General features: G+C 43.7%; 1 long non-coding RNA gene across 3 annotated transcripts; it reads left to right on the forward strand.

The window, feature by feature from the left end:
- Positions 1 to 113: 113 nt before the first annotated feature.
- Positions 114 to 27,227, forward strand: LOC106630814 (uncharacterized). Of its 3 annotated transcripts, XR_008730758.1 has the most exons (5): positions 114 to 2,153; positions 5,307 to 5,560; positions 5,748 to 6,070; positions 6,389 to 6,458; positions 21,728 to 27,227. It is a non-coding gene; the product is annotated as an uncharacterized LOC106630814 (long non-coding RNA). The 3 variants fall into 3 exon arrangements; XR_008730756.1 differs by lacking the exon at positions 21,728 to 27,227 and having other exon boundaries at positions 6,389 to 6,860; XR_008730757.1 differs by lacking the exons at positions 5,307 to 5,560; positions 21,728 to 27,227 and having other exon boundaries at positions 6,389 to 6,860.
- Positions 27,228 to 27,268: the final 41 nt, after the last annotated feature.

Here is a 27,268-nt window from a genome sequence, read left to right on the forward strand (position 1 = left end):
CTCCGGCCGGCCCCGCCCCGCCCCTGCCGGCCGCCGGCTCCGCGGGCGGAGGCGGGCTGCGCCGCGGCGCACGGCGTCCCCTGCCCTCGGCGGGTGAGGGGCGCCTGCCGCGGAGCCCGGCCGCGCTCCCGTGCCCGCCCTGCTGGTCACCGCGGGGGGAGCGGTGGCGAGGGGACGCGTCCCTCCGGGTGGGAGGATGGCCGCCTGCCCTGGGCCGGCGGGGCTCGGGCCGGGTACGGCGCGGGCTCTCGGCCCTGGCAACTCACCCGGCCTTGCCGCCCGTGCTGGCGGTGCCCCGCCGCCCCGTGAGCGTGGGGCTGTGCCCGCCGGGGGAGCGGGGTGCGGGGGAGCGTGCGTGCACCCCGAGAACGACGGCGGCCCTGCTCCCGCCCTTACTGCTTCCCCGAAACATCACCACGCGGTTTCCATTCCTTACGCTGTTTCTCCGCTAAGCGAAGAACCGCCCTGTACTTCCAGGATGACTATTTAATACGTTGTAATCTCCCCCAGGGTTTGTTTTCCTCTCTATGGTTCTTTCAGCTTTCCTGCAAGAAAATAAACTAGAAATAAGTAGGGTGATGGACGAGAAACTCAATTACTTAAGAGTCTGATTTATCTTTCCAATGTTCAATTTCAAATTCTTCCAAGTCTCAAACAGGATGCAAATAGTGGAAATTATCAAAATCAATTTGCAGTTTTCTTGCCCATGTACTTTATGCCAACTGATGCTTGAAAGGGGCTGGGGTTCAGTCAGGGAAATACTGCAATTTGCCACGCAATCTTATTAGATGCTCCCTCAGGCCATTACAATTTTGATGCCAGTTCTGCATTTCTGATTTACATGAGACCATGATAGAGCCAGGAGGCTTGAGCTTAGCCAAACCTGTAGAAACACCAGTTAATTCATGATTATTTAGCATTTCTGAAGTTACTTTTCTGTAAAAGCTGCTCAGGAGCTGGATGGCTCTAAAAAGAGAAAGGCAACTGTGCAATCAGGCATATGCCAGACCAGTGCTAATGGAAAGAGTAGTTCAAATCCTCCTTTCTTCCAGCCTCTGAGGGTGACAGCAAAGCTGGAAAATGGCAGGAATGCTCTGGGGGAAAAAACAGGGAACTGCTAGTGTATTACCAGAACATTTCTGAAAGGAAAAGGCAATAGGGGATGCCCAGAAAACAATTCTGAGAGGATGACTGCTCCCTGGGATAGGATGGACCCAGTACTCCCATTTCTTTTGATGCAAAACCTATGTATTTTTCATATTGGGGGTGTTGGGGGAAACCTGCTAAGACAGGGTGGAGTGGGAGAAGTCAATTGATGGAAGAGAAAGAGTGTGATAAAATTCAGAAAGTGTTCCTGAAATTATTCAGAGCTAGAAACTGGTTCCAAAAACATATGGATGCAATGTCAATTGCAGAAAGGGTTATTCATGTTCCCTTTTTTTAAAGAAAAAGGGAAATGGTGCTTGACATTTGTACAACAAAGCTGCTTCCAAGGGACTACCATGCTTTAAAAAATGGGAAAAACAAAAAGCAAGGGAAGAACAACAAACTTCTGCTTGTGTCCCTCCCTCCAACCTGGTGTTAAGAGTAATTGTTCAAGAGGAACCTCCCATGATTTCTGCACAGCCTGAAGTATTTCTGTGTTGTCTTCTAGATTCACCCTTTCCCTCCCTCCCCACTGGTCTCCACTTGCAGACTGTGTCTTCGTTGGTCTCATCTCAGCCTCTGCTAGTTCACCCCACCCCACTTTAAATGCTCCTACCCAAGCTACTCCTCAAGACATTTGACTCAAATTCCTTCTTACTTAGGTTTCCCAACACACACATACAGCGCTCTGCCATAGCATTTCAGGTCCAGTTATTGCCTTGTCTCGTCTCTCCTTGCTCCCACACTCGAGATACATGCACATGTGCATCTGCCCTTATCTCCCTGAGCCACCTTGCTGTAGATGAGCCTTGCCAGACCTCCCATCAAGGCTCCTCCTCTAGCAGGATTTTAGAAAACCTGTATGTGGGCAGCACTTCAGTGAAGATCCACCCAGAGGGAGCCCCGAGAGCAGGAAGGCTGGCATGCTGAAAAGTGGCCCTGTGATAGTGCTGCCCGAGCAATGTCTACGTCTACCAGATGAAATGCAGAACATGGATTTTTCAAAGGTACTGAGTTCTCTGTAGTGAGGATTGCCAAATGGCTGTGCAAAAGAAACAAACAAACAAAAAAACCCCAAAAAAACCAAAAAACCAAAACAACCACAACCAAAAACCAGCAATGGCCACTTGGAAAATGGTGGTTGTGCGTGATATAATTAAGATACAAAGAATCACTAACAGAGACTGAAACTAAAGCAATGATTAATGTGACCTATTGAATAAGCTCAGTAAGACGTAGCAAGCTTCCTGAGACACCTGGGATATAACAATAGACAAGGGAACTGGGGTAACAGAGCAATGCCGTCAAACTGTATAGCGCAGAGAAAAAATGAAGTTACATAAGAGCAAGTAGTGCACGTGTTCCCCAAGAAAGTTCTGCTGAAGTTCACCAACTTGTCGACCACCAGGGGTCTCGAAAGACCCCAAGAAAGACTCCTAAGAGCAAGAGTGCATACATGAGTGCCTTATGCAGATGTACATCATTTCAGGGAAGTAGTTATAGTATGTATTAGATTTCAGGTTCTTGCCATATTTTCAGTGTCATGCACATGCATGTACATACTGCCTGTGCAACACTTGTGATGAGTTTTACCTGCCATATAGCACATAAACAAAAGGTCTAGTGCCAGATATATCAGATTTAGCAAAGCTTGAAATATAGTTCCTTGCTCATATCCAGCAAGTCTGCTACCAGAAGAAATCAAAGGCAGCAGGGCTCTGTCAGGCGCAGCACCTTTGGGTTCAACGTCCCAAATGCCGAGCAACAGGGAGAGGAGTAAGTGCAACCACCGCCGGCACTTGTTCTACATTGCTGAACTAGATGAGCTGAAATGCATATTCTGAAGAGATTCCCAGGACACTGTATCACCTCCAGGAAAGAAAAGCGATTTTACTGTTCGTAAGGGTGAGAGACCGGCCTGGGAGAAGAGACCCTCAGAGAGACAGAGCAGCCCTGGAGAGGAGACCCCATGCTGCTGTGAAGCACACTGCCAAAGCATGCCCCACCACATCATGAGGGCTCAGGTTTCTCGAGGTAGTATCTGAACCGGCTGCCTTTACAGCAGGCTCAGAAAACGCGCTGCAGAGCACGCCGCGGTCACGCAGTTTGTATTCAACCGACCCAACAACCGGCGTTTGCCGAGGGGAGAGGGAGCGGGCCCCCTCCCACCGCAAGGCGCACAAGATGGCGGCGGCGCGGGGCTGCCGCGCTCCCCCCCGCGCGCGGGGCCGTGAGGCATGCTGGGAGCTGTAGGACGGCCCGGCGTCGCTCCCTCGGCCGGCGGAGCAGAGGCGGCGGGTGGCCGCTGAGGAGCGTGTGGAACCGGTTCCCGCCTCGTCGCTTTGCGCGCAGCGCTTTGGGAAAGGCGGGGTGTTAGGCTGGCCGCGGAAAGACGGGTGCCCGCGCCCCTGTGGGGCAGGGGGAAGCCGGGACTCTGGGCGGGCCGCAGCTGTGGGGCGCCGGTGGGGGCGGAGGGCGGCGGCCGCTCGAGCCGCGGTGTGAGGTGGGGAGGCGCCTGCGGGCCTTGGGGTTGCCGCTGGGCAAGCGGGCCGGTGCCCGCCGGCGAACTGCGCTGTGCGGCGCTTCCGCTGCCGCGGTGTGGAAACCGCCATGTCGCCACCCCCCCACCCCACCCCCCCGTCTGCGGTGTTAGGCTCCTAGTTGCACCGGTAGCTTTCTGGTTTTCCCACCTGCAGGCAAAAAAAAAAAAAAAAAGTGACAACACATTAATATACCTTTCGAATATGTAAGATACATTTGTCGTGTGAAAACCACACGGATTGATTTCCGATCAGTCAGCATTAAAAGATGAAAGTCTTAAGTGTGTTCAGGTTGCCACTGAGGAGTTTCCAGGTACTGCTGTTCAAGGTGACTGTTCACGATGTGGTGAAGGTCTTGGACATCTACAGCACAAACAGCAAAAGTGAATTTCCAGAAGCAGCAGTAGAGAGATATGTACACGCATTGCTTATAGTTAGTAGTAAATCATGTAGTAATTATAGGTTGGTCTAAGTCACATTAAACCATAGATGTGGCTGTATCTCTTAAGAAAACGATAAAGATGCATCTCAAACACTAGCAGGTCACCAGCCAAAATACACATACTTGCAAGACACCGATTGATTGGGCCAGGGGTTCACTACCTGTTTCGTCAATGTTTTCTGTTTTTCTGGAGAAAAAACATAGGATATGCATGAGCCCTATGAATATGATTACATCTTAAATGCATGTCAGCCTCTCCAACAAAGTCCTGGCTGAAAGGATGCCTAAAGCAGTGATCAAAGATGCAATCTTCTGCCATGTTTGCAATGTTGTGTTTAACAAATAAACAGTTTTGCCTCCAAGAAAGGCCAGCTCTGTCAGCAGTTTCTCCTAAAGTGAATAAGCTGTCTTATCCTAAATACTGGCTGACTGCTTGTATCAAAAAGAGGCAAGACATTTAGTGGAAGTCTGTTATATATGGATATTTTTGTTGAACTTATCCTAAAGACATACACAGTTAGTTTGACAAGATGTAATATGCTTAGTTCTGCTAGTTGTTATTGTTTGAATCTTCCCTGATACTCATTTTGTTGCCTGGGACCTGTTGGTATGGCAGGTGTGTAGTTACCTGGGTCATCTTAATTGGTCCAGTACTTAGCCCACACACACTGAATGGGAAGGCACATCAGTTGAGGGCAGTAGAGGCAAGTGGTGTTTGTTTGAACTCCAGCAACCATAGTGTTAGTGTGCTCTTTACAAATGCCGGTGAAACTTCTGCTATACTTAAGCAAACAATATTTTTTTATGCCTACAATGAGTTTTTCTTTAAAATTCCTCCTTCATTCTTTCAGGCTGGAAACCACAAGCAGCAATTTTTATGCATTCTGAGGGTATTTTGGCTTTGTAATGCTCTCTTCACATCGCCCAGATTGGAATCCCTTGAGATTCCGTAGCTTTCTTCCTAAACCTTATTTAACAGCCATCACCTGCACAGATTCTCTTGTGTGTTTTGTTCGTTAGAAAAAAACCCCTATTTGTTTTGGAGTTGATCAGAGGAAGATAATACATTATTTTTGGCAGAATTACATGCTTCCCTTTTGACCACTCATTTTTCACAAGTAACTATAACCAGTAGTTTTAACATTAGCATCATGGAAATTTTCCCATTAATATTACAGGACACTCAGAGGAAGCAGAGGACATCTACAGTGAATGGAGGAGCCAGTTAGAATCAAAGTACAGCTCACAAGAAATAGACTATAACCTTTAAAGAATATTTTATGCCATAAAAAGCATGCTGGATTGCAATGCAGATAATACAATTTCAATGTGTGTCTGCGCATTTAATGAAGTAATAGCCCAGTTTTCCTCTCCCTGAAGTTAATAAAAAATAGCTTGAACACCAACACAATGCTATCCTTGATTCTTTGAGGTAAGCCTCAAAAGGCTTAAATGGCAAACATTTAATAAAGGGAACACTCTTCTCCAGTATCTCTGAACTATACATATATATATATAAAACCTAAACTATTTGCTTAATTTTATTAAGGCAAACCATGTTCCTTTCAAATCTCCTAAAGTTAACCCCTGGTGTTTACACTCATTTCTGCTGTTTACAGTGGCTTCATAAACCTTCAGCCTAAACAGAGAAAAAGAAGTAAGGATTCTTCCCATGAAACAGCTCAAGAGACAACTCCTGACGTCACTTAAATGAAGCATACTTCCTTCTGCTTCAATATAATTACATTGTGAGATCTTAAAAATAATAACAAAGAAAAAAAACCAAAACAACTAAACACCTGTACTGGGCTTGCATGGCAAAGTTTTGGTAGCAGGGAGGGCTTCTGTGAGAAGATGTCGGAAGCTTCCATGTTCAGTGGAGCCAATGCCAGCCTGAAGATGGACCCACTGCTGGCCAACACTGAGCACATCAGCAATGGCGGTAGCACCTCTGTGACAGCACATTAATAAGGGGGGGGAGGGAAAGCACATTGCAGCACTCTCCAAACTATCAAGCTGCAACAGTGTCTTACACCAGCATATTCTTCATGCAGTCCCTCTGGTGCCTTCTCCTCATCTCATCCAGGGCCCACTCTCTCTTCTCTTGCTTCTCCCTCAGCTGCTCTCCCTTCATTGGCTCTCCACCACTGAACAGCACCAGCCACAGCTGCACCTTATCTACATCAGCCAACCCGTCCCTGAAGCCAGCCCACAGTTGTATATTATCAGTGCTAATTAACACAGCTTCATTCCTCTACAGAGGCAGAAATCTGCACCAGTAGAAGAGAGGAGTGGGACTATGTGAGAGCAACAACCCTGCAGACACCCAGGTCAGTGCAGAAGGAGGGGCAGGAGGTGCTCCAGGTGCTGGAGCAGAGATTCCCCTGCAGCCCGTGGCAGGGCCTGTGGACCCATGGAGAGAAGAGCCCAGGCTGGAGCAGGCTTGCTGGCAGGACTTGTGACCCATGGGGGACCCATGCTGGAGTAGTCTGTTCCTGAGGGACTGAACCCCATGGCAAGGACCCATGTTGGAGCAGTGTGTGGAGAACTGCAGCCTATGGGAAAGGCTTATGTTGGAGAAGCTCATGGAGAACTGCCTCCCATGGGAGGGACCCTAGGCTGGAGCAGGGAAAGTGTGTCAGGAAGAAGGAGTGGCAGAAACAACGTGTGGTGAACTGACCACATTAGAGAAATCAGGAATTAAGTTAAGCCCTGGGGAAAAGGGAGAGGTGGGGAGAAGGTGGTTTGGGGTTTTTCATTGCTGATTTGAATGGTAGTAAATTAAACTGATTTCCTCAAGTTGAGTTTGTTTTGCCTGTGACAGTAAATGCTGAGTGATCTCCCTGTCTTTATCTTGATCCACGAGCCTTTTGTTCTATTTTCTGTCCCCAGTCTGGTTGAGGAGGGTCATGGTAGTGTGGCTTTTGTGGGCACCTGGCATCCAGCCAGGGTCAACCCACCACAACACCCTAATTTACTGTAAAGCTACAGACATGTCTGGGGTAAAAAAGGGCTTTGCTTCCATATGCTACAGATGGGGAGATTATCATTACCTATAAAGGACGTTCCCCGGATGTTGTTTAGGTATCTGTTTCAAACTCAGAAGTTTCAGCCAAAGCAATTGTTGCTTCTAGGGACAAAGCTAACATTTCTCCTGCACAAGGGAAAAATTAAAAAAATGCTGGTTCTAAAGCCCTCAAGGTTTTCAGCAGGATGATGGCCTTAGTGTCACAAGTGTGCTTTCTGCCATCCCTGTGAGGGTAAGTCCAGATTCTTGCAACCAGGCTATGTTTGTAACACCACATGAAATATTTGAAGGACAGCTCTCCAGCCAAGTGCCCAGACCTGGCCACATCCACCTTGCAAAGCAATCGCTGCCCTTCCATAAACCTAAGACACACCTATTAGTATGTTTGTGCTTATTTTGTCAGCTGTTTCTTTTCCTGCCAAAAAAAGGCTTATTGGAGTAATGATTTCATAGTATGAAGCTGAGAACATGTATGCCGTGCTCCAGAGAGTCTGAGGGTGGTGAAAAAGGATGATGCTGTGCATGGGAAGAAGAGAGGAGGAAGGCTGATGTGGCATTTGCCTGGTGCATGCTGCCTGGTGGAATGGGCTGCAGATGCACCGTCTCCTGCTCTGGACCCCGTCTGGGACAGCGCTAGTTGACAGGAGGCAAACCTTTCCCAGGACACGTGCTTGCAGTTAAAGCATAATAGGCGATTAGCTGTACAGTGCTTAAGCTCATTTCCAGGCGCTGCTTTTTTGTAGTACTGTAGACATAGCTTTAGAGTCCTTTGGGCAAAAACCATTATACTGTATGTGATCAGTAGAGACTTCTTTAATTTTAGAAGGTCTCAGGCTAGAATTTCCTGAAGCAGTTTAAGAAGTTTCTGCTGCTGGCTGTTTTCTCCCCCACCACCATCACCTGTCCTGGCGCAGCTGTGCGCACAGCAGCACCACTGGTCTGCAGATGGCTTGAGAACTTATAGCTGTAGCAAAATTGAGCAGAAGCTTGGGTTGAAATGCAAAACATATATAGTAACAAATATTCTTTAAAAAAACATAAAGACTTAAATAACTTCAGGGGGACATCCCAATTAAATTGATTTCACTATTTTTGTCTTTGTTCCTGTCCTTAAAGTAATATTAACACTTCAAGACAGCAGGGAACTAAAGCTAAAACTTTCACACCCTTTTGGTTTAAATGGACCATGAAGAAATCCGGGACTGTGAAATGGTGCTGGCAACAAGGCGTGAAGCCTGCAGGTGTCCAGGCAGCAGGCTGTACAATCTTTGGGCATTCAATTGTATTTGCAGTTTTATCTTCAGATTTGCCCCTTGGTGGCCCAAGACTCTTAGAAGACTCTGAGCACTCTTATTCTCAGAGAGGCTTGATCATGGTAGCAGAGTGAGGTCAATGCAGCTGCAGAAGTATTTGAGGGGGGAAAAAGGATGAAATATTCATAATCACAAGTAATTTGATGGGTTTCCATTGAGGCTTTACAAATGCTCAACCCCATCCATATAGAATAAATGTAAGGAAGGTATACAGAATTTTGCTGTTCCCCTACAGGGTCTGTCATTTTATGTTGCTATGGAGGGCAAAAGACTGCAGGGGAAGAAGTAGAAATAGGGTGTTTATACATACCACATACAATGGTAATGAATAGTCTGTAGTAGACACAGTCGTCTGCCACACTCTGGGCATTAGGACTGTGCATACTTTCCTTGAAAAAGAAATTTCTCTCTTGGAATGTGAATCTCCCTTATTCCTGGCCTTCACACTGCAGCATCATAAATAATGCAGTAAGCTGCTGCCCCGAAGTCAGGAGCTTGGAAAAAGAAAAAGAAAATACAGACCCTCTGGCTGCCTTGATGTCCAGAAATGTGCTGAGGGAGGCAGAGTGTGAGAGGGCATGTGCAATTTGAGTGGGGAAGGAACAGCTGGGGTCATCGCAGGCGAGGTAGGTGGATGAGCGTTTTGTGGCTGGGCAGAAGTAGCCTGTGCCAGAGAGAGCAGAGGGCACCCCACACCCCCAAACTGGGCGCAGAAGTGGCCATTTTCTGGGTGTGTGGAGCACTGTGCACCAGCGCGTGTCCCCTGGCTGTCGGAGTGGGCTGCCCAGGGTGTGAGGAGCACCACCTTCCTTTTCCGTTCTGCAGTGCCCACAGCACAGAAGAGTGTTTTTTTGGTTTCTTCCTCTTTGTAAAGCCACTGCCTGGGTATTGATACTTGCAGGGAGGTGGTCCCTTGATGTGGTCTGGAGAAAAGTTCTCCAGTTCAGGCAGCTGCAGAGGCTGAGGTAAAATCCTTGATGTTTCGAGGGGACCTTGGGGTTCACATGACTCTTATTTTCCACTTTAATGTGACCTCTGGAATCCCAGCAATCCTACTCTTCTCCATGTTTTTCACTCTTTCCCCTATTTCTTTGTACTATTTTTTTGTCTACGCTGAGACATTTGGTTTTCCTCAGTTCTTTTTCCCACCCACCTCTCGTTTTTGTGAGGTAGGAAGAGATGAAATGATTTTTTGTTTTATAAAGAAAAAGGCTGATATCTCTCCTGGCATGGGAGATTAGTGACAAAATTTGCATCTGCTTTTTCACCAAAGTCTTTTTTTCATTCCCATTCAGCTTTCCAAAGGAGCTTGTGACCACCTCCCTGAGGCTTTCTAGTAGTGCTCAGGAAGGCTTCAGACAACAGAAATTCTGTGTAAGCAACTTCCACCCCGCCTGTGTCGCAGCTTCTGATTTCTTCTTGCGGCCTTCAGCTCCCCACACCTCCCACTCATGTGGTTGGAGTGCAGGTCCCCATTAATGCTCTTTGGATGTAGGCGTTTTTGCATGACTTAGAAAGGCAAGGGTGAGCCCATGCACGGGGTCAGGATTTTTCCTCATACAGCTGTAAGAGTACAAATTGGCAATTCATTACAGTAAATGGTGGCTGATACAAAAATCTGACACTGTGCACTTGTTCAAAGAGCCAGAAAAGTTGATGTGAAGTACAGATAAGCAAATTGCACCTTCTCTTGAACTATCCTTTTGCAAAGAGAGGCATGTCCTCATGCTGCCAAACATACTGCATAACTTCAGTTGATATGCTGATACAGTAAAGTCTTTCTTTCATGTGTCCATTCTTTTGCTAAGCTCTACTTTTCATGGTCATCTTATTCCAAAGAAGGGGAGAGACTTCAAAAAAGAACAAGATACAATGTGGTCTTTTATTCTGTGAGGTCACTCAGTCAACACCTTCTGTTCCTCCCTTTGCTTCTGTACCTTTACATTGAACGAGTCAGACAAAGCAAAGTTTCAGAACTCAAGGTAGTGTCATTGAAAGATGATTTAGCATTCTTGAAAGGTTTAGCTGTCTCTAGTACAACAGGATCTGGACTATGCCAGTTGTGGAACATCAATGTAAAAAAGTTACCAAGGTAACCTTTGGAAGGCACAAATAACAAGGCCTGCTATAATGAAGATATATTTTCTTGAAACATTCTTGACAGTATTTCATCTGATGTGACAAGTGTACTTTTGAATTATTTCAAAACAAACTGACATGGCAAAATCCATATTGAAGAAAGTGTTGCTTAACTTAATTACTTCATTAAAGAAATAATGGTGGAGGTAAGGTCAATTTTAAAGTTTTAAGTTCACGTTTTCACATGTTTATACTTTGTCCAGTAGTTTGATATTTTTATGCTTTATTTGACCCCTATGCTTTTAAGTGACTTTTTTATAATTTACAAATTTTTTTAGTCATCTCCTGAGTTATTTAGACCCTGAACATAAATTTCTGTAGTTAAAACATTTGGGGGATGTGTATTTTCTTTTCTTGCTTGCTTGGATGACCCCAAAATAACTTTAGCTTGAAACTTGGCATGTAGTTACTTTGGAACAGAATGTCATTTTTCTGAGTGCTCAGAAGGAAAATTATCTCTAAAACAGTGAAGGCCTCCATGCTCTTCCCTGCACATGTATTTGCAAAGGAGTCCTTTAGTTTGGAGTGTTGGTCCTGACTTCATGGGAAATAACCATGAATGGCCTTTGCTGTCCTCAGAGTGAGGATCTGACTAATGGATTTTGGAGAAATAAGTGTAGGAAGGGGTGGAGTTCTGGGAGCAGTCATGTGTCTTCCCACATTTTCTTCCTCTCTTCTCAAGCTGAGACAAATTGTTGTGGACAGACAATAGCTCTGGCTACGGTTATAAAATGAGGGATATTTGGCATGAGGTAGAAGCCAGAGGTAGGTTTATGAGTCAAGGACTAAGAGTGGTGAGGGAGCAGATGGTGTGGGAAAGAATTTGTGGAGTCGAATCGATCTCTGCGAATTATGCCTTTGTGGTGTAAAACCCCACCCTCTCGGTCTTCCTTTGCTTCCAGGCTCTGAGCAACTTGGAAACCAGTTCAGAAATATATTGCACATGTTCCCCATCCCCTCTGCCCACTCAGTCCATCCTAATTTAGTTATAAGGAAGGCTATGCAAACCAGTCTGAAAATGGGATTGGAAAAATAAAGCTTTTGTTTTCCCCACTCTCTCATTGCCAGAGACTTTCTCCCGTTTCTTAGAATACCACCCAATGTTAATTTCATAAAGCTGTCCACAATGAGCTTCCTTCAGGCTTCTCTTAACATTGTTTCACTGTGTATAAATACTACTGTGAAAAAAAGAAGCGATGAGGAATGACTCTGCAGGCTGGTGGCTGCGTCCTTCCCCCAGGAGGCAGGACCTGGACCTACCCCTGCTCCAGTGCATGTTCAGTTATTCACAAAGAATGAAAAGCATCAAGAGGAAAAACTGTCAGTCTAGTCTAGTCTAGCAGCTGGTGACCACAGCAGTTCTTCAGATATGGGGAGAAGTGGATTCAAATGTCTAAGGTAGAGAAACTACCATAGTCCTGATTTACACCCCCTTAAGTGAGTTCTTTCCAATGAACTGGGAGTAACAACTCTCTTCCTCTGATAGTTCTGTGATTCCTTTCCCCTAACCAAAGCTATCTAATACCTAGTATTTCAATTAATTTCAGTACAACTCACATTATTTTCTCAATTAATGGGATTTTTTTGCTTTCTTTTGCTTAGTTTTAGATAAAATTTTTATTATTAAAAATCTAATAATAGAAATGTTCCCACTATGTTTTATTAGTGAAATTCAGGAGATTGTTTATGCTAAATTAAAGCAATTACTTCCTCTTGTCTATTACTCAGGCTTCTATCCCTGGTACACAAAGAATTAAAAATGTGTTTTCATATTCTTTCAAGCCTTGAGTAATTAATTTCTCAACATATTTATTTTGTGGTAAGTGAATGCATCTTTGTTCTTTCTTGTCTATTCTGCCTTCTGGTATTAGTCGGTGTGCTCTGGACTAACCAGCTTTTCCCAGGGAGGAATGGTTCAGCTAAAGATTGCACAGTGCAATTTGTTTATTTTACCATTTGCAAATACAGCTAAACAGATGTGAAGCACCCTGAAAAAAGAAAGCAGGAAAGCTTCAGATGGTGGGCTCACCTATGTTGCTTGGCTGTTCTGCTGGAGACTGAAGATTCAGCAAAACATGTAATTAGCTCATATTTGAAATATCTCGTTTGGTTGGAAATTAAGCATAAGCCGAACTCAGTTCCTATTTAGCAAAGAGTATTAATACATGCTGAAGTATTAGTATCAACTTCAGTGTCTGGCTTAAACTGTGCTTAAATCTTTAAGGTTAAGACAAATCCATCTTTTAGAAAGAGAAAGCTCCTTAGCTGTCCTTGTCATTATATCTGTGCGCATAATTTGGAGAAATATAGGGACAAGATGAAAAACAGGAAATTAATATTCCCTGGTTAATCTAGATTTAGAGGAACACTTTTATACGAGTCCATTTAATGGACTAGTTAGACAAAAGGCAGCAGGGGATCCTCCTTGAACCATGGGAAACAATAAAAAATTTGGCTACTGGACAAAACAAAATAGAGGAGAAAAATTGATTATTGCTGTTAAAAAGAAAGAGAAAGCATTGAATGATTTTCCTGTAAATCCTGTTGTTATTACCTGTCTTTTTACTAATTGTTAGATCTTCAGACAGGAAAGTGATCTACATACATTAAACTTGTATTGATCTAGAGAGAGCCCCTTACAGCTGCAGGCAAGTGAATGGGCCGGTATAAAGTGACATTCAGGCTCATGCAGTTATGAGGCAACAGCACTTTAAATCATATTTTTATTTGAAGGCATGGCTTTTGCATTTGACTTTAAAATGATGCAGATACCTGAATGCCCAACTCGGCAAAATAGTTTGGAATCATCTGTTTGAAAAACACGTTAACTGATAAGATACTGTAAAGGTACTCAAGAAATGATGACTGCCTGCAGTCGTGCTGCTAACTCATGGATTGTAACAATGAAATGCTTAATTAATCTTTAGGAAAAGCAAGATCTTTTCCTTCACCTATTTTCCATAAGCTCTGAGCATAGAGCTCTTCACACCAGCCCTCAGGTGATGCCCTTCTGACTGGCAAACAGCCAGTTCCAGCGTGATCTTCCACTGATAGCATGCATCACTGTGGCTGCTGTAGGAGTAAAGGGACCCGGCGTTCAAGGGAGGACAAAACAAAAGCTGAGGACAATAATGGAAACGCAGGGATCACCAGTGTGACAACACTGAAGGCATCTGCTTTATCACATTCAGTGGCAGGAGGTGAACATCATCCCTGAATACAGTTTCTCCAGGGAGCCTCTGGGGCCCTTCAGGGCTGGAGAACAGAAACGAGGGTGATGCCCAGACTCTAAGGGATGGGACAGTGACAGTGATGTGGGAGGCTCTTGGTATCCTGCTGCTTTCAGACACAGGCCCAAGATGCCCAGGGGTCAGAACAAACAGCCATGCTAACAGGCACAGAAGACAGCTTGGTAGGTCTTTTGCTCATTTTTTTTCTGCTTGGGTGGGTTTTGTTTTTCTCTTTGTTTTGGGTTGTGGTGGTGGTGGTGGTTTTTTTGTGCTTTTTTTATCATCTTGTGATATTTGCTATCAGGAAGTTTAGTGTTGCCTGCTACATCTTGTGCTCAGCCTGCCAGTGGGATTCAGTCCCTCACGTTTCTGTGGAATTCAGATATGGGTATGCAGACCTACACCTCCCTCACCTATTCCGCAGTGCTGGCTGTGCCCTGGTACCCTCAGCAATTCATCCCACACCTCATATGGTGGCAACTTTAAGAGAGTGAATGCAGACACAGATATAAACGCTGATTTTTATTGGTTAAGTAGCTGGGTCTGCTTTTTTTTTTCTTCTTAATTTCTTATCCCCAAACCAATTTTCTGTCGTAAAGTGAAAAGAGTAAGGGCCTATTTGTTCTCTCTGCAAGTACTTACCAGTCCTTCTTTGATTCATACACAGTGTACTAGCGGTTGTAAAATCAAACTGAAGGTATTCAGGGTACCCACTGACATGTCCGATGGTCCTGTATAGGCTGCTTTCTCCTTTCCATAAGTTCGGGCACTTGTGAATATCCTGTGCTTGAACAGCGTTGGGGCATATTGGTCTGGATTCCCCTGGGCTTGGGTAAGATGCAGTTTCACTGATTAGAGTAGAAGAAGTTGCCAGGAGCTAAAGGACCAGTTAATGTCCCCTAATTAAGTCAAGTCAATGCAAGAAGTTTACCCCTTTAGAAAAGCTATATTTAATAGATGCCATACTAATTAAGGGGAGGGGGGGAGGAGAAATACAGTCAGTATGCAGTCAGTAGCTGCTTTGAGGAGCCCAAGGCCAGGATTAAACTTGTCAGAAACAGGGGACCCAAGTCAATGGAAAATGTAACAATCCTCTTTGATGATGATCATCTTGACAGCCTACTAGAAAAAAGGAATAGATGGGATATCTTGCAGCCGACTATCAAGTGTATAACGTATTATGCTTATTTTCCTTGCATGTGTCAGTTAAGAATGACTAAAGGTGACCAGCAAACCAGAGGCTTTCAAGCCCCTAGAGGAATAGAGATCCTAACCCGTGGTCCAGGTCTGTACTTGTGATGCCCAGTATCTCAGTGCCCAGGGGCCCTTGGGGAGCTATAGGATTCTCCTTCATCAATCATCAAATGAGGGCTGCCTTGGGAGTTTATGAGAAAACCTACAAATCCAGGAGAGCTGGTGTTGGATGGAATCTTCTTAGTGGGCAGTGGGTACCGGGATGAGTCTTGGGTCTTTCCAGATTGTGAGTAACACAGGAGGAGAGCTGAGAAAGGCTGAATAATCTATGAAGCAGATTGTTTCCAACAGCCCAGAAGGTTGTTTTTCCCAGTGCTGACAATGAAAAGACAGGATGTTGGGATTATAGAGATGCTAGCTGGAATAAGTGGCTCATTCCCATCCCATATTAATAGTGTATTTGGCATCCAAAGGATGACATTTTGCACTTAGATTCTTGTGTAAACTAAATCACTTTACATGACACTGGTGTTTTTATATTTCTACTTAATTTATTTATTGAAGGCAATTGTTTATATCAGGCTACTCATGCAATGTCCAAACTTCTTCGGATCATGTACACTAAGCTGTTAAGCAGAATAGCCTTGGCTACTGAAAGTGGCATAGATTTATATCTCATACATAACTGAGAATACCAAGGACTAGAAAAACGTTCCTGAGAAATTATTCAAGTACCTTTTGAAAAGGAGATACAAGAAAACTGACTTATACCTATAAAGCATCATATAGACAGAGCATAATACATAGGAAACATATGGTTTACGTATAGAGCATGAACTTGAAAATGAAGACTGAAAGACATTTTACTGATCGAATTCCCGAAAAATCAACAGATGGGAAAGACATGGTTATTTAAAGGCTGCGAAACGGCACAAATACTGTTAGACTCTGACTATATTTCAGTGAATAAACAAATGCAGTCCTTAGTGCACAGTAACATAACATGTCATTCTGACGCTAAGCACAGTCCGAGGTAAGGAAAATGCTTCATCTGGTTGTTTTATGATCATCTCCCACATTTTAAGCATACATTGAAGTGAAATCTACATGTGGGCAAGGAAAAAAAATATGTACAGCCTATTTACATTTAAAAGAGGATATTAATTCTTATAGTTTACTTCCAGGGAGGCACTGAAGTCCGTTCTTCTTCTAGCAGGCAAGCTGAGGGTGCTGGTGTCTCGGCACCCTGCTGAGGATGCTGTTGCTGACTCTGGGCATCGTGGCTTTTCCCAGCCTTCCCAGCAAGAGACCACTGCTAACCCCTGTCCTCGTGCAGGGAAACGGTACCTGACAGATAACCACAGCTTTCACCTGACTTTTCTGAGAATTTGCAGGGCATTTTTTTTTTTTCTTGTACAGTAGTTAGTTTTTCTCATTACAGGAAAGCCCTGCATACTGTTAACATGGATGTGGTAGCATGTATGAAAATGTCTTCACGCCAGGTTGGAATTGCCTTGCTGTAGCTCAGGTGCCAGGATTTAAGTGATGTTCTGCTCTAAGTTGGGTTCATACAGACAATTTCAGAGTAAAGGCGCAGCACTAAACTGATTATCAGATTACATTTTATTTTTTAAATGTTTACTGCCAACAGCTTACAGCCTGTCTGGAGACAGACGATTACATTTTCCACCTATTTATGAAAATAAATCTCTTTTCCTCAAGATGCCTTTTCTGTTTAAGCAAAACTAAATATCTGATTTTTTGAGAGACTTGCTGTGGTTAAATTGCTGCCATATATTTCCTGTAATAGTGATCTCAAATGAGTTTGAGAAAATAATAAAACTTTCTGTAACACCCTTAGTCCTTCTTAACTAACAGGGCTGAATACAGTCAAAAGTATAGTTTCTGAAATATTCAGCCTCAACCCAGCATGGTTCTGTGTTGCTTCAGGTATCATTTAAGCATGCCGTAATATTCCCAGGAACTCCGATTGTCTCTTCACAGATGACGTTATTATAAATAGGACATCATTTTTCAAACAGATGATTTCTGGTGCAAATGATTTGCAAAGGTGACCTTGAATTTGTGGAGACAACTACAAACCTTCTTCCTGGTATTTAGCTTCTTCTATTAAAGAGCCAAGTAAGGGAATGGACAGCACTTCATATTTTAACAACAGGAAAACACTCTTCTAGGATGTGCCCTTTTCATATTTTCAAGTGCAAAGCAAAGTGAACCTCTTGTACTGCTGAGAACCTCTGGACCTCTTGGTACATGAGCCTATTGAGAAACCCTGCTGCAGAGATTGCACAAACGTGTTATAGCACCAGTGTTTAGATCCCACTGCAGAAAACTTCATCTTGTTTAGTATTTCCAGCTGAGGGTGGAAAGATATCCTTCCAGCCTGGAATGATTTCTTGGGTATTAGCTAAACATATCCAGGTTTATGGCTAAACTGAAATGTGGAAATCATAGATTAATGCCCCTTTTTTGCAATTTCTCAGATAATTACTTAATTCTGAGCACATGAGGGGTTCCCCTGACCACACATGTGTTTTCAGAGGGGACTTCAGCTGCATGGCTGTGCTTGTGAGATGGAAACTTTGTATGAAATAGCTTGTTTTATTACGTGCTTAGACTGTGGTTTGACAAGATGATTTAGGGCGTTTCATACCATATGTAACAGGCACAAATTGCGAAGTGCTGGACAAACTCACTCTGCTGGTTCATACTGGTTCAAAAAATGTAGGTAGGAGGTATGTCTTGTCTTAGAGACTTGCGTAGTCTGAATTATTATATAAGGTACATATAAGGTATTATATAAAGTCTTATACGGCCTTCTTTTGGCTGAAGTATTGTTTGTCCTGCTGCAGTTGGCATAAAACCAACATATGTTTGCATTCTGAGTCAGCGTAATGCAGAGGTGTTCACATCTGCTATCATCAGATTTGTGTTGCCAGGTGATCCAGTAGTACAGCTTCTGTATCCATCACCATGACTTATGTCAGTTTTTACAGGAGAACTTAATCCAAAAAACAGCAAAACTCCCTCTGAAGTCAGGGGGCTTTGGATCAAGTCAGTCCCTCATTTGCCTTGCTCCCACAGGTTGAAACAGACTGGGTAACTTAATGGGTTTTTAAAAAATGCTTCATTTCTTAAGAGAACAGCTTTGACATAATCTCAATCAGTAAAATGTTATAAAATTGACTTTCCCACAAATAAGAAGCAGTACATTAGCGTTTCAGAAAAAGCATTTTATATTTAACAGTGCCACATCTTAACTAATTTTTAAACTGATGTATCTGTGGTATTTTTTGGAAAGAAATCTTCAGTGTAGTTACTGAAGTAGTTACTGTCTTGTTCATGTCTTAGCCCTGGGGAGAACAGGGAAGGAACTTGTGATGTGACACAATAACTGTCATGAGATCACCCCTGGCTCAAAGGTGCCCTCAGCCTAAGGCAGATAGCTGAGGCATCTAACAGTAGTATCTGCTTAAGCTACAAAAATTAGATGTAGTTTGGGATTTCAAAGGCTTCAAAAGATGGGAGTGTTTCAATATGGTTTTAGTTGTTGCCTGGCTTAATTACAGTACTCTGTTAGCACAGGCTGCTGCTGGTTTCTTTTCCTAGCAGCAAATGTGAACGCACTCCTAATTCTCCTGAGAATGATCCCGTTCCCAAAGTCATACTCATGATAAGGCTTGTGACTGAAGGAAAAAAATAAAAGCTGCTCACAAAGTTGTGTCTCGGATCTTTTCAGACCTGTAGTTTGATTCCTGAGACATGTTTCTCTACATTGTCTTTCAAAAGGTGTGCACCTGCCAGGCCAGGTGGGGCCAGCCTTGTCAAGATGGTCACAAAGGCCAGGAGGTTCCACAATGTTAAGTGAAACCACGTTACCTTGTCATTCCAGATAATCATTCGCCTGCTTACACATGTGCTTCTGGCTACAGAGTCACAGCATGAGACATGCCAAAGTCACAAAAAAGGGCTGTAGGGTGCTGTGGGAATAGTTAGCATTGGAAAAACCAGTCAGCAGATGTTTGCGGCATTTCATATGGTTCCTGCAGTTCTCTGGGATTCAGTGCAGCCCCAGTGCTCTGCATCATTAGATTGTAAATGAGATTGCAGAGGTGATGAGTTGTTGTTTTGGTTGAGTCTTTTCTGTCCTATATCTGCTCCTGTAATGAGGCCACAGTACATACTGGGAATCCTATGTGCTAGAGCATATGGTACCAACTGTGACGGCAGGAGAACTTGTTACATCTAACACTAAGACATTTTTTACTCTCTGCATAGGCTGTGCTACAGCAGCACAGAACTACTTGGAGTTCAGCGTTTACTCAAGCCAGTCTTAGGCAGTAGTTTTATTACACTGTGCGTACTGAACATGCATTTTTGCGGGGACCGATAGTGCTTGGGAATGGACGGGAGAGCAGCAGCAACACAGCACATTTTTCCTGGGGAGAGAAGCCGCAGCTAATTGACTTCAAGGCATGTGAAACACAAAGGCCTGCTCTCGGAGCAAGGGGAACTACAGCTTGCCCAGCAGAAGCTACAATGATCAAGCAAAAGCAACAAGTTTGACAGAGTTTCCACTTTCATTTCTTGAGCACCGGGGCCAGGGAGCCATAGACCTGAGGTCTGGGAAGTGGAAGGCGAAAAATTAAGCCAGCTTAGATAGTATTGCAGCATATAGACACATTGAAAAAGGACACTATTGAATGATGGCAGTACAAATTAGCAAAAATTTTGGCTGCAAAATTTAAGATCATTTGCTTCACCTGTCCTCCTTACTCCCACCGTGTATCATCTTACCCTTGGGATTTCTATTAGGACAAGAGTATTTCCACCTTTTCTTTGCTGATGAGAGCCATGGAGAGCCTTAAAGGTCAATTTATTTATTGCAAAAACAACATCCTGTTTTTAACCAGGTCCCATGCTGTTGAGTTAGGAGTGTCAGTGGTGAGAAGGTAAACAAAACAGCAGCAGAAGTGGGAAAGAGTCTCGTAGTTTGAGGGCGGCATTCGAAGCGGGGCTCCGGAGCAGAGCAGAGACAGGTGGCAGGGATGCCAGCAGGGGGCTGGGATGGGGACCTGGGGAGGGACCACAGTGGGGGCGAGCACCGGGACCAACCAAGAACGAAAGGCACATTCATGGCACTCAGAGGTGTGGTGAGGAAAGAGCAGGTGGGAGGACATGCAGAGCCCTGGGCAAAGGGGGAGATGCTGCTACAGGGAGATGGGGTGTAGAGAGGCTGTGGCATACAACATGAGTAGACCGTCATAGGAAACTGTGTGAAGACCCCAGCTGTAAGGCAAGGGGGGAAAAAAAGTGCACCTGGGTGTTTTTAATTTGACCCACAGTAAAAAAAAATTTACAAAAGTTAAAGCAAGGAAAGAATCAGAGCACGGGCTATGTGTAAAGAATAGAAAAGTCAGAAAAAACTTCAGAGGAATAGTTCAGATTTAATAATTAAGTCTGTATTGTAGGCCTGTATTGACAAGAAGCAAATGGTGTCCTTGAAAGGTGCCTTCTCAAATTATGTCTCTTTCTTATCAGTAAGAAATAGGGCTAAGTCTATTAACCTCCTCCAACTTTCTCTAAAAATGTTTTGTTTAATCTAAAAAAAAAAAAAAGCATATATTTTTTCAGAACATAAAGTTAGCTCAAACAGACTGAGAGTGCTTTTCCTTTTAATCTTTTGATTTGCTTAAGGAGCTGAAAAAATCGGCCTGAGGCTCAGCCAGAGCAGTTACAGGTATTTTGCAAGCTGCAAAAGTTCACCCCTTTTTAGTTAGTGTACTGGGGTACACTAACACGCATCTCTTCGTGGGGCAGAGTAGGAGCTTATGGAGTTACTGACCAGCACTGTATTGTAACTCACTGACACGACTTGGAAACGCGCCACGTTTGCATTGCTCAGCTAAGGACTCGTTCAGCACATCCCAAAGAGAATGACAAAGCGCTTTCGTACCCACGGGCTGCTGCCAAATGATCCTGAGGACTGCGCTGAACTACACCGCTTTGCAGTAGGGACCCTTATGCCAGCAACAGCCATATTTCAGCAATGCACTAGCAGTGACCTCTTGCTTTCAGCAGGCACAGCTCTGATGCTGGCAGAAGGCCAGGCGAGTGCCATATAGGGTGAGCTTTGCTGACTCACATGAGCCATACATCCTCCTGCGCTAGTGAAATCCTCAGCTGACCTGTGAACAACGCAAAGGAGGATGGATCTATCCCTAATGCTGTAACTCAGAACTCAGCCTAGTTTTTATGATATTAAAATCTTTCCAGTTAGTGCAGAACTGCAGAATGGGTCTATACGGCTAAAATCAAACAGCAGAGCTCGCATGTTTCTAAGTTTTCAACTTGAAAGGAAAATGAGTATCTAAATGCAATGGGAAGAAAGTAGATTAGAATTAACAGTATGTCAAAATTAACCATTTCAACATATGGTCCATTGGATGGCCAGGACTTGTTACAGTATTCCTGCTTATACTGAAAATACCGTTAGTTGGATGTGAGCATGCAGGCAGTTAATGGAAAGAATGGGCGGACTGTGTTCTCTTATTTAAGATACCAAACTGCTGCGCATGCACGCTTGAATTCTACTTTCCACTTTGAGCAGATACTAACTCACCATTTCCATTCCAAATGTTTATTTTGTTTATCTCTTCCCATCTTTTTCCCAGGACGCATGATTGTACTCAGAACAAATTCTCCCCCTCAAGCTCCACAATGCGTTAGAACTAATTTCTACAGCCAGAAGGACAATCTGTGTAATAATTTCTGTGTTATGAAAACATAGAGTGTACTGAAAGTTGGTAAAAATCGAAGTATTCATTCATTATTTGCTGTGTAGTCTTCTGGGAGATCTAAAAGCAATACATGAAAAGACTATCAGTGTCTCAGGAGGATAATGAGAACTTTTATTGTCCAGGAAAGAAAAGTTTATATTGAAGCTTAGTGGATACCAACGCTACGCATGTGAAGAGCCATCCTGTTTTAAAAGAAGACAGATGTTTTTCTGATGGTGGGAAATTTTCCTGGGATACAAGAATGATGTGCACCAAGAGAGCAATCAAAAGACAGTGTCTCACCAACTGTTCATGATCTGGCTTTCTGTCCTCACTCCACTTACCTGGGTTGGTCCAACAAGAGGTGCCTAGAGTTTATGTGACAAGATCTGTGATGCACTGGTGAGATAGCAGCTGCCCCCGGTCCCAAGTTTCAGACAAGGGCTGCTGCTGCAGTTCATGGATGCAGCACGTCCACAGCTACTAGTAGTGCAGCACCCGCGGCAGCCAGCTTCCCGACAGACTATTCCCTCTCTGCTTGAGAGCTGGGAAAAGTCTGACAGCTCCAAGAGACATTTCTGAATTGCAAATGTGGCTTTGAATGGAACAGACACATGTGGCCATTTATTTATATATGCTTAGACTGCTGACTTTCATTTAAGACTTGAAAATGAAATTAGCTTTTTTATTTACGTATGGGGGGGTTTTGTATTTATATAAACTTAGGTTTATATTCTGGGGGAAAGAGGAATAAAGATACTGAGGCACGATGCTTTGCCCTCCTGTACAGCAGCTGACAGAATTAAACCTAGCCACATACAGGTCTAATCATTGCCACAGTCTGGACCGGTGTGACTTGGATCTGGTGCTCTTGTCTCCTTAGACTGCTTTGTGAGCGGAGCCCTGGCTCTGGAGCTCACACCACAGAGGTGGACATCTGCCTTGTCCAAAAGCAACAGGTGAGCAGCAGCTCATCTCCTTCATGGTTCTGTCTCACTTTATAGCAAGCAGTCTGGCACCACACAGGGACTTGGACTCGCCAGACCTACATCACTGGGATGCTGCCACAGCTCTGCGGTACCCAACACCAGGATCAGCTCAGCTGTCTCTGCACTGAGCATCTCCCTCCCCCTGCTGCAACAGTGAAACTGTAGGGAGTCTGCCATGCCAGTGCCATAGTCAGACACATGCCATGGGTTCAGCTTTCTCTCATTGGCTTCTTGTCTGCACCTCCAGGATTTTTCAGGTGTTTCTTTTTGTATTGGTATTAGGAAGGCTTAGTATTATTCTGCTTGCATGTCTGGATGAAAGGAATTCAGTGCAGCATTATGGAGGCATAATATAGCCTAGCTACACCAAATGCCTCTCGGGAGGCAGCGTGTGGTGGCCGTGGGCTGGTTTGTACAAGTTATGTCTTGGGAAGAGCCAGGACAGTGTCCAAAGGAGAAATCCAACCATCTGGAATCACTTCTGTGAAAGCCCATAATTTCTAAATCCCAAAGCTCTAGATCCTACAGTCCATGCACACCCAAAAATACAATTAACATTGACAAAGGAAATGGCTGTATCAAACAATCTTGAAAAGAGAGCTTATTTGTGTTAAATACAGATTAAATTCCAAGTTTAAAATGGCAATCAAGTTTTTAATTTCTCCTTTCAGCTGTGGTTTTGTAATAAGTAGAAAATAACTGCACAAGCATTGGTTAATTTAGAGAAGTCTGTTCTGAAGGGAGATTTTGCAAAATGTTAGGAGTAATAAAACAAAGCCATTTTTACATTGTGCCAGAAAAACGCCAAGTTAACGAAAAAGTCTGGCCCCAAGCTGGACCACCAAAATAGAAACTAAAGATAGTGCTACAAATATAGTCCCAGAAATTGGTTCACATAAGTTTGGTTATCTTCTAAGTTAAAAAAAAAAAAAAAAGGAATGATTTAAAAATTCTGATTTAATACTACTTTGGAAAATCCCACTTGTACTGCAAGCCATCTCCATTAATGCAAAAGCCAAGACTCACTTTTTTTGTTTACACACAACCTTTATGCATGTACAAGTTGTATGACAAGAGGATTAGAATGTACTTCCAAGGCTTTACAGTAAAGCAAGAGAAATTTCTGTGCAAATCCTAGATTGATCCATTTTCCTTTCATGGAGTCAACCCCCCCCCCTCCCCCCGCAAAATCATAACATGATTGAGATGGGTTTTCAGTACCTTTTCTGTGTTACAGAAATTGCCATTTCTTGGAAAAAAACCAAGCAAACAACTTTTCTGATGCCGCAACTTGTTAAAATAACATCTTCAACAATGAAAACACTCGATTGGAACTACCTTTATATATAAATGTAATAAATGTACACAGGTGTGATGCTGAACATAAGAGGCCCATCTGTTGAGAAAAAATGGGAGTCATTTTTACACAGTTGCAGTAGAAGCAGCTTCACTTAAAACAGGTTGAGAGATACTTCTCTGGCATAATGCTGAATCTGTCAGGTGGCTAAGTTTTGGTTTAGAAACATGAGAAGTAGAAGCCTGTACTGTAAAGAACAGCACAGTGTCTCAGAGAACAAGAAACCTGAGAGGAACAAAATAAACTCAAGGACACAGAAGTTGAGCTTTTTTTACCCACTACCCAGAAGAGGTATCTGGAGATGCTGAAAGCACCTTCATCCAGAAGCTAGAAGGAATACTGGTATATTCGAAAATTATGCAGTATGAATAGTCCATGTTTACAGGAAATATTAAGAAATTGCACAAAGCCCTGGGAAACCATCAGACTACACAGAATCAAGAGTAGATAAAGTCCAGTATACATAAAAGTAAAGTAGCACACATGGAAGATAAACCATGAGTATATCTTGGAGGGCTTGAAATAGTTTCTATTCAGGGCGTCACCGTGGACTGCCCCTGGGAACAACTAAAATCCTGCTTCTTCCATCAGCTCCCGGAGCAAGATGAGGTCAGACAATTGTGGTGCAGCCCCGGCACAACACCACTTCATTTTATGTATCCCTCCCACGAGCCCTCAGCCGCAGTTCACCCCATCTCCCTCCCAGCAGCACTAGCAACCGTGTAAGTACTCGTGTGTGGTGTGGGTGCGTTTCCTACTTCACCCAAATCCTTAAAATGGACCTCTTAGGTGAAGGTCATTAACTAATACTAAGTAAACCCTCCCATCCTTTGCTATCTCAAACGGCTCACACCTCTTCACCGGCCCACCAGGGTACTGCTGGCTCATTGACTCCGGTCCTGCCTGTTCTCAGAGGGTGCAGCAACAAACAGGGAACAGCAGAAGATCGGGTAAACTGCCCTCTCTACAGTTTCCTAAACATTTCTAACCTTCACCACGATGTCTGAAATTGCTCTCCTTTTCACAATGGCATTTCTCCCACAGAAGGAGCTAGGGGGGCATACAACAACAAATCAGAAGAATAGGTCCTTTGCTTGTTGTTCATCGAGTAATTAATCAATAAGGCCACCAGAAACCTGTGGTGGAACTTCACAGGCATTAAAACACCAATACAGAAGTTAATTTAATGACCACTAGTACTGAGCAAAGTAAACTAACTAACAAAGCTATCTAGAGCTAACATTTCAAAGCTTTCAGGTTCTTGCTTGACTAGGCCCAGCATTTGCAACATTACAACATTGTTTTTAAAACACTGTATCAAAGAGGCACACATGCTCAAGGCAACATCCCCATCTCAAGAAAGTCACTCCAGCATTTTGAAAGAGAAGTAAAATATGTTTTGCTTTCTTGTGGCTTGTCAGGTTAAGCCACAGAGCCAGCCATTTTACCAGGATATGTTTTGTCAAATAATTTTCTCCTGCCAGAACCGAATCATCCTGTGCCCATGCTAGTCAATACACAGGGCATACGGTGACACACTGCTAGGTGATGCAAGCTATAGCAATAAGCAGATTTACCTTTTCTGGTCCTCCACCACCGTGAGACACAAACCCAGCTATAACCAACATGTTGTGGACTCCAGAAAGCTTAGTAGCATTCATTGCATTTTTCCAAGACTCATGAGGAAACATGTCCACCAGCCCTCCTCACCTGTTTCTTGGTTCCAGTGATTCCCTCTCACAGCAGCTTCACAGAAAAAGGTGTCAAGACTGAGCTGCAGGAACACCAGAAAAACATAAAAAAAGAAGAGTTTCTTCGTTTCCACGCTCTGCAGAAAGTGCAGGCTGGAGAGATCAAGAGAAGCAAAGAAGTATTGCGTATCTTAGAGCCTAGCAGTTCAGTTGTTGTGAACCAGTGGGGAACCACGTGGCCCATGACCTTGTTCTTAGCTTTTATCCACTTTAGGAAGCACTCCACAGCTTCCTCATACAAGAGGCAGATAAAGGATATGCTTAGACATTCCTCTCCCTTCTCGTGGGGAACAGCTGAGATTACTTACACTTCTAGGCAGCATGGGGCCACAAGCAACTTGTGCTGCTCTCAACAGTGTTCTAACATGCTTGAAGTTTGTTTTCAATGTTTTGAGAACCAACAACAACAAAAGTACCACCATGTTTTTAAATGCATGCTAAAAAAACCACAAAGCATTTCAAGCAATCTTAACACATAGGCAAATTGTATTGTTCTCCACCTTATTTACACTGAAAGATTCCATTTTATCCTTTTTCATTGGCAAACAATCAAAATGTTTAAAATAGAAGATGCATGTTTTAGGAAATGATGCATACCAGATACCACCCACTGTCCTCTGAGAGAGCTTTGCAACTGTATCTTATGTGTTATTATTTGTTGCACATTCCAGTTACACAATGAAAGTACTTCTTGTGTCTTTTTTTTTTTTTTTTTAAAGCATGCTAAGGCACAAGAAGAAAGATCCTTTCAGCTCCCTCCTTGAGCTACACGGTTCTGTAACCAGCTCCGTGAAGCGCCCTCATGCTTGGTGGGTCAGCATCACCAGCAGCCTGGCCAGAGCTCCTTTTTTCTGTTCATATTTTGGCCTACAAAGCATGTACAGCAGTAACGATGTGCACGTTTTGGTTTCTGGTACCAAATCTCATTGAGATACTCTGCCCATAGCTTTTCCACTGGCCAATACCACCTTAAGCCAGGTAGCTGAATCTTCTTTTCATAAATGGGAAAACAAAGGGCAGCTTGGGTCCCCTAAAGTCTTTTTTTTTTTTTTTTTTTTTTTTTTTTTTCCCCTCAATGCCACCAAAATTATTGTGCTGCTTCTGGAAATCCTCCGTGATCTTGCAGGTGTAAACTCACTCATTTCTCTCCACAATCCGATGTAATGGCTGTGAAATTTCCCCTGTTACCCACCAGTACTTGATAACAGTCACATATCTGGCTTGGGAGACTGCTGGTGAAGGAGAAAGGACAAGGAAAATGAGGTGGAAAGAAGGAAAATTAAATGCTTCTCCTCCCAACACACAGCGCTTTGAGAAGCCTATTGCCTCAAGTCCCTCG

The sequence above is a fragment of the Falco cherrug genome, chromosome 2 (assembly GCF_023634085.1).
Source record: "Falco cherrug isolate bFalChe1 chromosome 2, bFalChe1.pri, whole genome shotgun sequence".
NCBI lineage: Eukaryota > Metazoa > Chordata > Aves > Falconiformes > Falconidae > Falco > Falco cherrug.